The 13,411-nt window shown below is 50.6% G+C and overlaps 1 long non-coding RNA gene across 2 annotated transcripts in view; it reads right to left on the bottom strand.

Moving 5' to 3' along the window:
* Nucleotides 1-1,198: 1,198 nt before the first annotated feature.
* The window catches only part of LOC116945003 (uncharacterized), a 27,110-nt gene continuing 14,897 nt past the window's right edge, over nucleotides 1,199-13,411 (bottom strand). Inside the window, exons 2-5 of one of the 2 annotated variants that reach the window (XR_012942573.1) lie at nucleotides 6,754-6,903; nucleotides 3,664-5,099; nucleotides 2,423-2,581; nucleotides 1,199-1,718 (exon numbers count right to left, since the gene is read on the bottom strand). This is a non-coding gene — a long non-coding RNA (uncharacterized LOC116945003). The remainder of the gene's footprint in view (nucleotides 1,719-2,422; nucleotides 2,582-3,663; nucleotides 5,100-6,753; nucleotides 6,904-13,411) is intronic. The other variant, XR_012942574.1, reaches the window with a different exon arrangement.

The raw sequence follows: 13,411 nt of genomic DNA, 5'->3' as shown, positions 1-13,411 counted from the left end.
CTTTTTCGTTCGATGACTTTTCTCCAGGCAATGCTCTCCGGTTTCCTACCACGTGAAAATATTCTGTAAGGAATTTGATAACCGTCCCATGCAGGATCACCGTTGAGACTATACGTGAAGGCTAAATACCAGAACTATTTCATTGGTTTATAAAATCAGGGATGGGGAATGTCCGGCCCGCGGTCTCTGGCCCTGCCAAGGCAACCGCAGGCGGGACTCGAAATTCAATAAACCTAGGAGCAAATCTGGAAAAAAGAGTTACGAGTAGCAACATCATCAATACCAGCTAACATCATCACTCGCCTCGCCAAAGAGAAGCAGTTACAGCCATCGCATTAGGGGTGAGTTGATTAAATGTTTGACCAAATATAACAGGCTAATTTTTAAGTTGACAATTTTGTATGGCCCGCGAATAATGTTATAAATATCCAAATGGCTCTTGGCAGAAAAAAGCATGCCCACCCCTGGTTTATATCGAGGTGTGAATATACAATAACAACAACGACATGCTGGAGCTGAAATGTTTTTATGTTGGCAGATGTTAAACAACAAACTTTTTTGAAAATTCACAGCTACCTGGATATCACAGATATCACAGATATCACAGATATCCAGGTAGCTACTGAGATCCCACCACATGACCTCTGGTCCGCACACAGTAGATGGTAACACTTCCCCCGCCCGCAATGCGAGAGCAATGTTCATCGTACAATATTTGAACCAATATATTTGTTATTCTCACAGCTGGAATTTAGCCAAATGAAGTGCAGAATCGAGTTGAATGTCACGGTTTTTGTTGTTGTTGTTGTGTGCACTCATTGGTGACCGGACTGAGACCAGTGATGCCCCTACACTGGAGGACCCAATGTTATCACGGGCATTCCGCCTCCATTTAAAACGAGGGTCTCCAGCCGCAGTCAGATCTTCTATCAACGCAAGCGAGGAGGACCCTGGGGGGACCCGACTCTCCGCTTGGCTGCCGCAGCTCCCCGACCCCGGGGTCCACCTCCCGGGTCCATCTCACAACGCGACCCCAGGACAGGCAGCCAGCCGCGCGCCGTCCCGCGTCAGTCGAAAATTGATTAAATTCACGCGACGTTATATTTCGGACGAAGCCGCTGATCTCGCGCGTGAACGCGTGCTTTAGCTGCTTGCTTCACCCCCCCCCATCCCCATCCCCATCCCCTCCCCCATTATAAAGAAAAAAAAATTGTTTTGAAGAAGGAAAAAAATTTCGCCCCGTTTTTTGTTTGTTACACCCCCACGCACCCCGATCACCGTCGTACGTCCAAAGCGGGGCGCGAGCGGCGCACTCCGTCACGGCGGTGCCATGAGCGGTCGACGTTTGCTCGCGATTTTAGCCGGGAGGCGCGAAACTGCCCGAGACGCGGGTCTCGTGCGGCCGCGCGCGTGCCCGCACCGCCACTTACGCCCCCCACCACCACCACCCACCGGCCCTGCGGAGCCTCGCCGAGTCTCGGGGGGGCCTCCCTCTCAGGAGGGTCCTGCCTCTTCGGGACGTTCGGACTCCTCGGCCGTGTGCCGGACACGTAACCGCAAGATCGACGTCACTCTCTCCGAGATGCTCTGTGGCCTCGCTGGAGGCGGCCTCTCCCCTCTCGCCTCGTCCCGTGCTCTCCGCTCCAGCGACCGATGAAAAGGGCCTTCTTCCGTCGAAACGCGACGTTCACCTTCAGCCTGTGGGAGGGGGGTCTCTCCTGCTCGCCCGTGCACCGGACACGTAACCCACATCACAGCCATCAGATCTTTCCACCGGCTCCCGATCCAGTATTTACATTTCCGCGATCTAACCCAACAATAACCTTTATAGTGGATGACATCGGTCGCGATGAGCAAGCACACGCTTCAAAATGTTCGCCACTTGTGCCATTAACGCTGCACCCACCAGAATGCCCCGTGGCATTCGCCTGTTCAAGTCTGCTGCCTCTAAACCCTGGAACTCCCAACCCTCCTCCAGTCGTCCGTGCTGTCCACTCCCTGCCCGTACTCAAGTCTCAGGGTAAAAAACCACCCTCTTCTCTTCTACCAATGATCGCCCCCATTCGAATATTAAAGTGCACTGTGGACTCCTGCATTCTGCAATCCCTCGTTGAATGCCATAAAAATGAAGTATTTACGAAAGGACTGAGTAATTCCCGGCGGCGTCCAAGCACCGCTCGGAATACCACCGAGGAAGAACTGACGGAGAATGGCTCGGCGACAACGTGAAAGATTGGTGCCAGAAAGATGCGCGAATACTTGGAGCCACGTTGGGTCAATAACTCAGCAAAGTTGAAACAAGTGACGAAACGCGCAGTGGGCACGTACGGGGCTAACTGAACCACGGGTCGTGGTGATGATGATGATGAGCAAGCACACGCTTCAAGATGTTCGCCACTTGTGTCATTAACGCTGCACCCACCAGAACCGGGGCTTCAACTTCTCCGCTCACCCTGTGGCATTCGTCTGTTCCAAGTCTTCAGAACTCTTCGTAGTCAACTCTCTACAAAATTAATAAAACACCGCCGTGTAAAGTTCTCAGTCTCTCCGTAACTCGCTGAACCCGTCCCGTGCTGGTCACCTGTGGAAACAAAACAAAAAAGCTTCAGAGCTCATGGGAGTCCTCCCCAAGACCCAATAAAGATTCTGATTCCGATTATATTCCGATTATATTCTGAATAGGCACCGTCAGCCTGAAACATCAGCTTTGCTGGAGGTCCGTGTTTCACATGGGAGTGTTTCACGTACCCCCCGATAAAACCCATGGATGTGAGAATAACCTTTCGACAGACTGGAGGCTGGAGACCTACTTTACTGCACTGCTCCCTAACCCTGACGATGCATGCAAAGCCGAATGGAGTTCACAACAAGTCACAGGCAAACACCTCCTCCTCGTGAGAGACCTGACGGCGCAGAAGATCCCCATGGCTTCCACCGTACACGACGCTCGTGGACCGCGACACCTAAGCCCCATCCGCAAAGCAACCATGGCAGATGCGGATACTTGATGATGATGATGATGCACACATCGAAAATGAAACCATCTCCAATGTACGACTGTGGTCGCCCAGAACAGACCACAGAGCACGTAATGACTCGCAAATACGGATGAGGAGGAGGAGGCGTCGTCGCAGCGACGCACCACTCCGCTCCCCCTGACGACAACCGCATGGCTCGTCAACCTCATCGATGTAAAACTGAAAGCCGTTGCTCTCGGCATCGACTTTTCAGCCACGAAGAAGAAGAAGAAGAGGAAGAAGAAGAAGAAGAAGAAGAGGAGGAGGAAGAAGAAGAAGACTTCCCGAAGGAGTACCGTGACCGCTACCACATCGATCACCGCGCGTGCACGCGGTGCGCATCCGCCCGCTCGCTCGCTCGCTCGGCCCCCCCAGTTGTAGAAATCTTAACAAACGTTTCCCTTTCCTAATTCTCGGCGCCGTTGTCCGGGTGGAAGTACACAGAAATGGGGCACGGGCGAATGGAAATATCGCCGGTAAAAATGGCACGCTTGGAAAGGAAAGGCTCCTGCGCGCATCGGCCGAAGGCCAAACCGCCGGCCGCCTCGGTGAGTTTATTTGGTGAGAAAACACGAGGGGGGGGGGGTGGGTGGGGGGTGGCGAGGGGGTTGTCCGGAGAGTCGAGCCACCGCTCTGAGTTTCTCACCGTGCGCCAGGACTCCATCTCGAGCCGACGGCCGTGTGAACACCTTGCCAGAGAGAGAGAGAGGGAGGGCGAGCGAGTGGGCGTCTCTCAAGAGTCTCCCACACGGCCACTCCCTAATTGATTGGAATTCCATCCACCTGATTGGAGTCATCAACTCGCCGCCTTTGTTGTTCTGCTTAACGCTCCCCGTGCCCCTCCTCGCCTCTTCTCCCTGCCAGCCCAGAGCCATCACGGCGTGGCTGACACGACAGCCCAACCGGCCTGGCCCAGAGTGAAAGGCGCCGTGTTGCGCGAGAACAAACACACATTTATTTTTTTAAATCTTACCAGGTAAGGGCCCACTGAGCTATACGGCTCTTTTTCAGAAGCGACCTGGCTTCTGAAAAAGCGAGGCGCTGGGAACGTGGAGCGTGAGGACACACGCAGGAGTGGCGGTCGGGTGACTGTCGAGGTCACAGACACCACCCCTGAGATCCTGGGTTCAATTCTGGGTTTCAGTTGCCCCACATCTGGTTGGTTGCGTACTGCGAAAAAGAAGTTCAACACACGTACATTTCATAATAAAAGTTTTTGGCTTATATCGCGTTATTTATAAATGTGTCGTAACCCTCCACCATCCGACACGGCCAATCGGTTAAAAATGTGTCACGTTGATAAAAAAAACAAAATAGTGCACTACTTTAGCCCACTGGTGTGTTGAAGAGTGAATCCACAACATTTCGATTTTTTTTATTACGACGTTTCGCTGGTAATTGCATCCAGCATCATCGGGCAAATTGCGAATTGTAGTGAACCATTTGTCTTTTGTCAACGTGACACTTTTTTACTGATTGGCCGTGTCGGGTGGTGGAGGGTTACGACACAATTTATAAATAACGCCATCTAACCCAAAAAAACCTTTATTATGAATAATATTGGTCGCGACAGCCTCCCACGTGTTAAACACGTGCAGTTGTTTATCTTTAAGTTATTTGTTTACATTTTCCTATACTTTGCACTCCTATTGTGTTTTCGTATTGTTTGTTGTTGTAACGTTCTAACCTGCTTCTACTGGACAACTGTGAAAAATAGCTTCGTAGCTCGTAGGATTACTCCTGCATAAATACATATTCTGATTCTGACATCCATGCCCCACCCCGTGATTAAACCGGGTTCTGGACCCTAACAAGTCGATGGTCTTAGCCCTGTCGCCGATGACTGAACATGAAATTAAAACTCTGATATTAAACTTGGGTTTTTACTTTTAATCTGACTGAACATTATACAGCACTTGAGTTATTCGATTCCAACTTGCGATTGACGTGGAGACGAGCGCCCTTTTCGGGGCGTCTGAGAGGCGCGTGCTTCGCGTGGATAAGGAGGCTTAATCGGCGTGACCTCAGAAGTGGTTCTTCGACTTCATCTTCTCGGGGCCATTCTCTTGACACAGGGCGTTGCTGCGAAAGATCCAAACAACAACAACAACAACAACACCAATTATCTTCGTCTCGTAACCCGACGCCCAATACCGCACCTGGAATACAAGCGGGGATGAAAGAAAGTTGAGAGTGCGAGATTAAGTCAGTGGAGTAGTGACTACATTATCAGTGGAGTAGTGACTACATTATCAGTGGCATAGTAACTACATTATCAGTGGCGTAGTGACTACATTATCAGTGGAGTAGTAACGACATTATCAGTGGAGTAGTGACTACATTATCAGTGGCGTAGTAACTACATTATCAGTAGCGTAGTAACTACATTATCAGTGGTGTAGTGACTACATTATCAGTGGTGTAGTAACTACATTATCAGTGGTGTAGTGACTTCATTATCAGTGGCGTAGTAACTACATTATCAGTGGTATAGTAACTACAAAATCAGTGGCGTAGTAATGACATTATTAGTGGCGTAGTGACTACATTATCAGTGGAGTAGTAACTACATTATCAGTGGTGTAGTAACTACATTATCAGTGGGTGTAATAACTACATTATCAGTGGCGTAGTAACTACATTATCAGTGGCGTAGTAACTACATTATCAGTGGTGTAGTAACTACATTATCAGTGGAGTAGTAACTACATTATCAGTGGGTGTAATAACTACATTATCAGTGGCGTAGTAACAACATTATCAGTGGCGTAGTGACTACATTATCAGTGGAGTAGTAACTACATTATCAGTGGTGTAGTAACTACATTATCAGTGGGTGTAATAACTACATTATCAGTGGCGTAGTGACTACATTATCAGTGGCATACTAACTACATTATCAGTGGTGTAGTAACTACATCATCAGTGACGTAGTGACTACATTATCAGTGGGCGCAGTAACTACATTACCAGTGGTGTAGTAACTACATTACCAGTGGTGTAGTGACTACATTATCAGTGGTGTAGTGACTACATTATCAGTGACGTAGTAACTACATTATCAGTGGTGTAGTAACTACATTATCAATGGCGTAGTAACTACATTATCAGTGGTGTAGTAACTACATTATCAATGGTGTAGTAACTACATCATAAGTGACGTAGTAACTACATTATCAGTGGCGTAGTAACTACATTATCAGTGGGTGTAGTAACTCCATTATCAGTGGCGTAGTAACTACACTATCAGTGGCGTAGTAACTACATCATCAGTGGGCGTAGTAACTCCATTATCAGTGGAGTAGTAACTACATTATCAGTGGCGTAGTAACTACATTATCAGTGGGCGTAGTAACTACATTATCAGTGGCGTAGTGACTACATTATCAGTGGGCGTAGTAACTACATTATCAGTGGGCGTTGTAACTACATTATCAGTGGGCGTAGTAACTACATTATCAGTGGCGTAGTAACTACACTATCAGTGGCGTAGTAACTACATCATCAGTGGGCGTAGTAACTACACTATCAGTGGCGTAGTAACTACATTATCAGTGCTGTAGTGACTACATTATCAGTGGCGTAGTAACTACACTACCAGTGGTGTATTAACTACATTATAATTGGTAGTAGTAACTACATTATCAGTGGGCGCAGTAATGATTTTATCAGCTCAGGGGGTGTGGCAGTCGGTCAGATGGGACCCCAATATTTGATTTTTCCCGCATATTCCCACCTCGGCTATTTCACTTCGCGGCTCCTCTTGCTTCAATGACATCATCCGTTACGCTCACGGTCTCGGACATTTAACGCTGTAGGTACGCTCCGTCTTCGCGATCCAGCCACTGCCGCTACGTAATTACCTCTTTGCGATATTGCGTTTCTGCTGTAACGAAATGGAAACAAAACGTGGAACGCAAACGAAAGCACGTTCATCAAAGTAAATTTAAACCGCGTTTTTACTATTCGTTTGTTCTTTGACACTTTTGTTGACAACATTTCTCATCGTGGATGTCAGGGGGGCTCCAACTCGTAGCTCTGGCCACCGGGGGGGGGGGTGGGGAGGCAAGGCACCCCCACGCTCGTTACGCTACCAGATAAAGTAGTACCCAAGTGTGCTTCTGTGCTGCGTGGCAGCCGAGCAAAAGGAACGGGCTATCGAAACGTGCGACCGTCAGCAACAGCAGCAGCAGGGAGCACGCCAGAGGCTTCAAGCACGGCGCGGCAAGGGTTTGAGCCTAGCTACAAAACGTCGACACAGACCGAATTATTTGTGTGTGTGTGTGCGCGCGCACGTGTTTTCGGGCTGATCCGAAAACTCGACGTCACGTGGAGTGACGTAGATGTCACAAACGTCACGTGGAGTGACGTCGCTCCCACGACGTCACGTCTGCGGCGCTCCATGCAAAAAAGTGATGTCACGTGGTATAGTGGGGGTGACGTCACTGTTGCTGAGCGTAGGGGACATTGTGCGTTATGGAAACCGAATGAAAACGATTCGAAAAATCGTGAACGTAAAAAAACAATATTCTCAAAATGTCCTTACAAATTAGAAAGCTGACAAAGTCTAAATCCGACACTTCATCCCTGGTTGGCTGTAAGCGCACAGGACCCTTGCAAGCTGCGTCTCTTTAAGCACCGCAGCCTCGTGACGTCGTCCATTCAGGACCCACCTCCGTCTCGTATCCACCACTACCACCACCATCACCACCAAAGGGCATTGCGGCCCCTTGAAACGAAGCGACTTTCTTTTGTTATTTTTTTGTTACCCAATTCGAACAAAGAATGTCTCTGCTCGTCGATACGGTTGCCGACCCCCTTGCTCCAGCCTAACGGTGGAAAGAGAATGGCTGCTTTTTTTTCTCGAAACGTCGTGACAATTTTATTGTTTTATTTGTATTATTTTATTCTCATTCTACGTGACTTTACCGACAGGACCCAAGAAGAAGAATGGCTGCTGCCGCTGCTGCGCTTCAGCGTCTCGCGACTGGGAGGGTGCCTGAGTGATCGCGGGGTGGGGTGGGGGGCTAGCGAAGCGACGCATGGGGAACAGCGGCGGAGACGCGAAGGGCCCTGGTCTCATAGTGGCGCGTTCACCTGTCACCTCCTCCTGCTGCACAAACAAGCACGCTGGCCATGCGTGTGGGACAGCCGTGACCCGCGGCCACCCTCAACCTCGATATACCTGCGGAAGATTCCACAGTGCCTTCTCTATACGTACACACACGCGCAACATTTTATTTATACGTAAACAAAAGCCATACCCATCCAGTATTTAAACACGAACAACTTTCGCGGCCGATGTCGCGTGATTCGTAGTCGATTGTTGGGTCAGATCGCGTGAGTCAAACGTGTGTCGTAAAAAGCCTCCACCACCCGACATGGCCAATGAGGGGGGGGGGGGAGATACGCAAACTCCACATATACAGGCGTCAGAGTCGGGATCAAACCCACGACCTCCCGTATACCAGGCGAGGTAGTTAACAGCTTACCACCGTGGTGCACTTAATAGGTGCTCGCCAACAGCACTTGTCCTGACAGTCTATGAAGCTAAGCGGGGAAGGGGGCGGTGGCAGAGATCTTTGTTCAGGGGCGTGCAATCTCGCTCCTTGCTATGCGCAACATTGGCAGCGGACAAAGCTGAGAGCAATGCACGAGACGCGGCCTCCCCCCTCGAGGACGGCTCGGACCCTACAAATCGCTCCACGTGCGATCGCTCAGGCCCAACGAGCAGTGGGCCTTGCACCATTGCCCCGTACGCCCCAACCTGCCCCGCCCGCTCCCCCCCCCCCCACCCCCCACATCCCGTGCCAACCATAAATTCACACAACGGGCGCTCGCTAACGGCACTTGCCCACAATTGTTTCACCTGAAACGGGAAGGAGAGTTTATTGATCCGTGTGCGCGCGCGCGTGCGCGTGTTTTTTTTTTTTTGGTGCGCTTCGACGAGAGGAGCAGTTGCGCGGTGCGCTGCAGAATCGGAATCTGCATTTACACTGGAGGAATCCGATGAGCTATGAAGCTCTTTTACACAGATGGCCCCTGTTCGATTCCTGACCACGGATGAGCATCGGCTGCAAATATATGAACCGGTCCTGGGCCTCCCGTAGGTTGACTCAGCCTTAAACGAGTGTCTTGCGCAGCTAGACAGAGGTGGCCGATCGAGCCACCCCACTCGTGTGACGTGCCGGTCTTAATAGGTGCTCGCTAACAGCTGTTGCCCCCAGCCGTCTGTCGAAGGCTGCAGGGCCGACTATTCGTGGCTCAACGGTCACCGCTGGTGTTGTTCTTCCACGAAGCTCACGGTCCATCGTAAACCGTACCCGTACAAACCATTGGCAGATGCGGATACCTGGTGGGCAAATGGACGATGAAAACACTCTCCAGCGTGCGACTGCGGTCATCCAGAGCAGATGCCCGATGCACAAACACAAAGTTGACAATCACAGGCACACACTCCGCTGCTCTTGGCTTGGAGCGTTTGAAGACGCAAAATAGCCAGACGGCTGCTTAGTTTTGCAGGGCCGGATGGAAAGGCCCGCACCTCCGAGGAGCACGCTCCAGGTCACACAGCAGCGCCTCCAACTCCTTCTCTGAGCGAGCGGCAATCACCGGATCGTCAGCACACAGAACACGGTTGACCGATAGGGAGCCTAACCCTCGACCGCACCCGGGCATCGATCAGCCTCCCATTGTATCCGTGCCAGAGATCGAGATGCCTCCGGTACAGCCATGGAAAGCTTCTCGAACACGCGCACGCACGCACACACACACAGGTACGGCACGAGACACCTGGGCGCGCAGGTGTGCGGTGGCGCGTGCGTCAAAGGTTAAGAGCCGCAGCCACCGTCCGCGGAAGCCCAACAAACATCCCAGGAATGTTAATTCCAATCGGCCCTTGGTGCGATCGAGTGCAGGGAGGGGGGGGGGGGTCCGAGTAGCCGTGCCCGTTAGGAAAGGTGCGCCTAGCATGGTGCGCCTGACACGGTGCGCCTGGCACGGTGCGCCTGGCACGGTGCGTGAGTGGTGCGGCTGGCACGGTGCGAGAGTGGTGCGCCTGGCACGGTGCGTGAGTGGTGCGCCTGGAACGGTGCGTGAGTGTTGCGGCTGACACGGTACGAGAGTGGTGCGGCTGACACGGTGCGAGAGTGGTGCGCCTGGCACGGTGCGAGAGTGGTGCGTCTGGCACGGTGCGAGAGTGGTGCGGCTGGCACGGTGCGAGAGTGGTGCGCCTGGCACGGTGCGTGAGTGGTGCGCCTGCCACGGTGCGTCTGTCACGTCCCGTGGCGTCCGCTTGCGTGCCAAGTTGGGGCATCTTTCGCCTCGCACTCTCACCATCGGCCCTCTTGCCGAGCGCAGGTCCGACGGCCCAAGGTGCCAAGCGGCCGGCAATAAACGGCACGCCACGATGGGCGGATGCACTGCCGCGGCGAGATGTTAACTACCTCGCCCGGTGTGCAGGAGGTTGTGGGTTCGATCCCCGACCCTGACGCCTGCAGCTTTATATTTGGAGTTTGCGCGTCTCTCTCTCTCTCCCTCCGTGGTCGCGTGGATTTTTCTCCCGGTCCTCCGGTTTTCCCTTTCACGTTTAGAAGCACGCGTTGAGAATGTCTGGCTGCTTTACATTTCCACGCGATAGGCCACTTCGATGAGCTATCGCCTGTGGCCAGGTCGCGTCTGAAAAAGCGCAATATATCTCAATGGGCCTTATCTGGTCAAATGAAAAACAAACCAGGTAAGTTAGATAAAATCGTTTATTTTAGTTTAGGTAAGGGCCTCCACTCGAGGGAGAGGTAGCGAAGCCCCCCTTTAGAGGGTATTTGGCCTACTCTTCCACTCTGGCCAGACGTCTCAAAAGAAGGTACTGAAGGTAAGTCGAACAGCCACAACATCAGTGCATCTATTTCATCGAGCAAGGCGATGCGAACTTTCGCAAGGGGAAACGATGGGAGTGAATTGCTCTCGAGACCGAGAGAGGCCAGACTGAGGCGGAGTGGGGGGGAGCCTGCGGTGGTTACCGCAGGGTGTGAACGCACGCGCCGCCGGTACTGCCCTGACTCGGCACCCCCCCCCCCACTACCACCACCCCCCCACTACCACCGCCCCCCCCACAGTCCCCCCCCCCCCCTCCCCACGCCTAAACCCGCACGGGCCTGAGTTGATAACTGTTGACAGATCTATGGGCTATGGATTACATTATGCCCTTAAAGCGTTACTTAAAACCCCGTTATTTTCGCTTCACCTTCAAAGCCCCCGCGTTAATCCCGCGCCCGTGCGACTTAATGCCCGGCGCTCGGGTTATGAGTGGCCGCCTTTCTCTCCGCCGCGACAGTCCTCCCCTTGTGCGCAGCTCACCTTGTCCCGTCTGCTGTTGCTGCTGCTGCTGCCTTGTCTCTCCGCCTCTCTCTCTCCTCCTGCTTCCTCGCTACCGTAGCCTCTCCCTTCCTCTCTCTCTCTCCGATTCCCTGCGTCCGTCCGTGTGTGTTGTGCACGCGCAGTGGTGGAATGGTGACTGTTTAGGTTGTTACGTTGTCGAAGCAGCCGGTCGGGATTGGGCAAAACTTAGCACCACTTTTCACCCAGAAAACTGCAGAGCGGCACACACTTAAGTGTTTCTAACCGAACATTTGAACACTGACGATAACATCTTTACGAATCACGGTTAAGAGACAAACAACATATATGCTATTAAAAATAATGAAAATATTTGTTTTTAAAAACTTAAAATCTGAGCAATGGTCCTCACACTCTATCCAGGACACTCTTGCAGTGCTACTAATAAATATTAAATTTCAAACGCCGTCAGCAGCAACTGAACGGCGCAAGGAGTTGAACGCCGTCGATTTGGGCGAGAGTACAGAAGGCACTGCACACTTTCCCTTCAAATTATATATATATTGCTAATTTCCAATCTTGTGTATAAACAGGATAGATATAAGAATAGGGTTCACCCTTTCTGGCAATAAAACAGTTTGTGTTAAGATGTTAAAACACCAAACTGAAACTTTTTGCAAGGAATCGTGTCTGCATCAACCACAGATACTTGTGGTGAACATGCCAACAAAAAAAAACATGCTCTGATAGTCTATGCATTGTCTTTGAAGCTGATTGGTCCACACCAGAGACGGCTTTCTTTTGAGCCTCGTCTCAAACGGTGTTAGACCAGAGGACGCCAAAAGGCGAACAGCATAAAGACAACGCCACTATCAGAAAGGCTAACACCTATTATAATAATAATAGTAGTACGCCTTTTGGCGTCTTCTGGTCCAAGACCATGTGAGACGAGGCTCTAAAGAAAGCTGTCTCGGGTGTGGACCAATCAATTTCAAGGACAGGACATACATTATCAGAGTTGGGGTTTTTTTTGCATTCCGACCGCAGGTATTGTGGTAAATGCAAACATGACTCCTTGTAAAAAAAATAGTGTCAGTTGTGTTGCCAGATGAAAGGATAAAAAAACACTTACCATATTTTGCTACTGGCAAAGGATGTTCCAATGGGGGGACCTATTCTTATATTTTGATAATGGCAAGGGAGGTCCCATGGTATGAACAGGATAGAGTTAATTTTTATTCGATCATCTGAGGACATTTCGATCGTAATTCAAGTGCAAGCTCCCGGTTATGTAACCTGCCCATCCCGCTGCTGTTGCTGCTGCTAATGTGTCACTACCGTTCCCCTACTGCAGAACGAGTGCGGCGTGGGAATAAGCCAGGCAACGGGGAGCGTTGGGCCCACGTGGCCACCCATCCAAGCACGATGCACGCAGGGACCTGCGTCAGTTAGCTTGCAGGATCTGATCTTGGGCCAATTCCACGTACCACGTGAACTACACTGATAATAGGATAATAATGCATGTATGTGTGTGTATGCTGAACTAACTTATTTTTGCGGCGTACGTAGCAAAACCGTTCTAATCGGAGGTGCGCGGGAGTAAAAAAAAAAACAATATAATATATTAATTCAGGAAATGATTGATATGAAAGTGATATTCGTTTGTTGGGTATAACCGATGAAAATTCAAGAAACCAACATTTCTAGTCTCATTTGCGAGAGTGACCTGGGGCTTTGTTATTGATCGTCATTGTTAAATGTCATTCCAAACGAGGACCCCACCCCTCCTTCCCCCCCCCCCCCACCCCCTTGACCTCAATGAAGATCACGGCCCAGGAGAGCGAGATGACGTAGATTGTAGATGATGTAGATTGTAGATGATATAGATTGTAGATTATGTAGATTGTAGATGATGTAGATTATAGATGATGTAGATGATATAGATTGTAGATGATGTAGATTGTAGATGATATAGATTATGTAGATTGTAGATGATGTAGATTGTAGATGATATAGATTGTAGATGATGTAGATTGTAGATTATGTAGATTGTAGATGAT

This window comes from Petromyzon marinus, chromosome 22 (genome assembly GCF_048934315.1).
Source record: "Petromyzon marinus isolate PM22_M1 ecotype Great Lakes invasive population chromosome 22, UKy_Petmar_22M1.pri1.0, whole genome shotgun sequence".
In the NCBI taxonomy this organism is placed as follows: Eukaryota; Metazoa; Chordata; class Hyperoartia; order Petromyzontiformes; family Petromyzontidae; genus Petromyzon; species Petromyzon marinus.
Note: the sequence above shows the minus strand (reverse complement) of the source record. Positions and strands in the feature narration are given on the sequence as shown.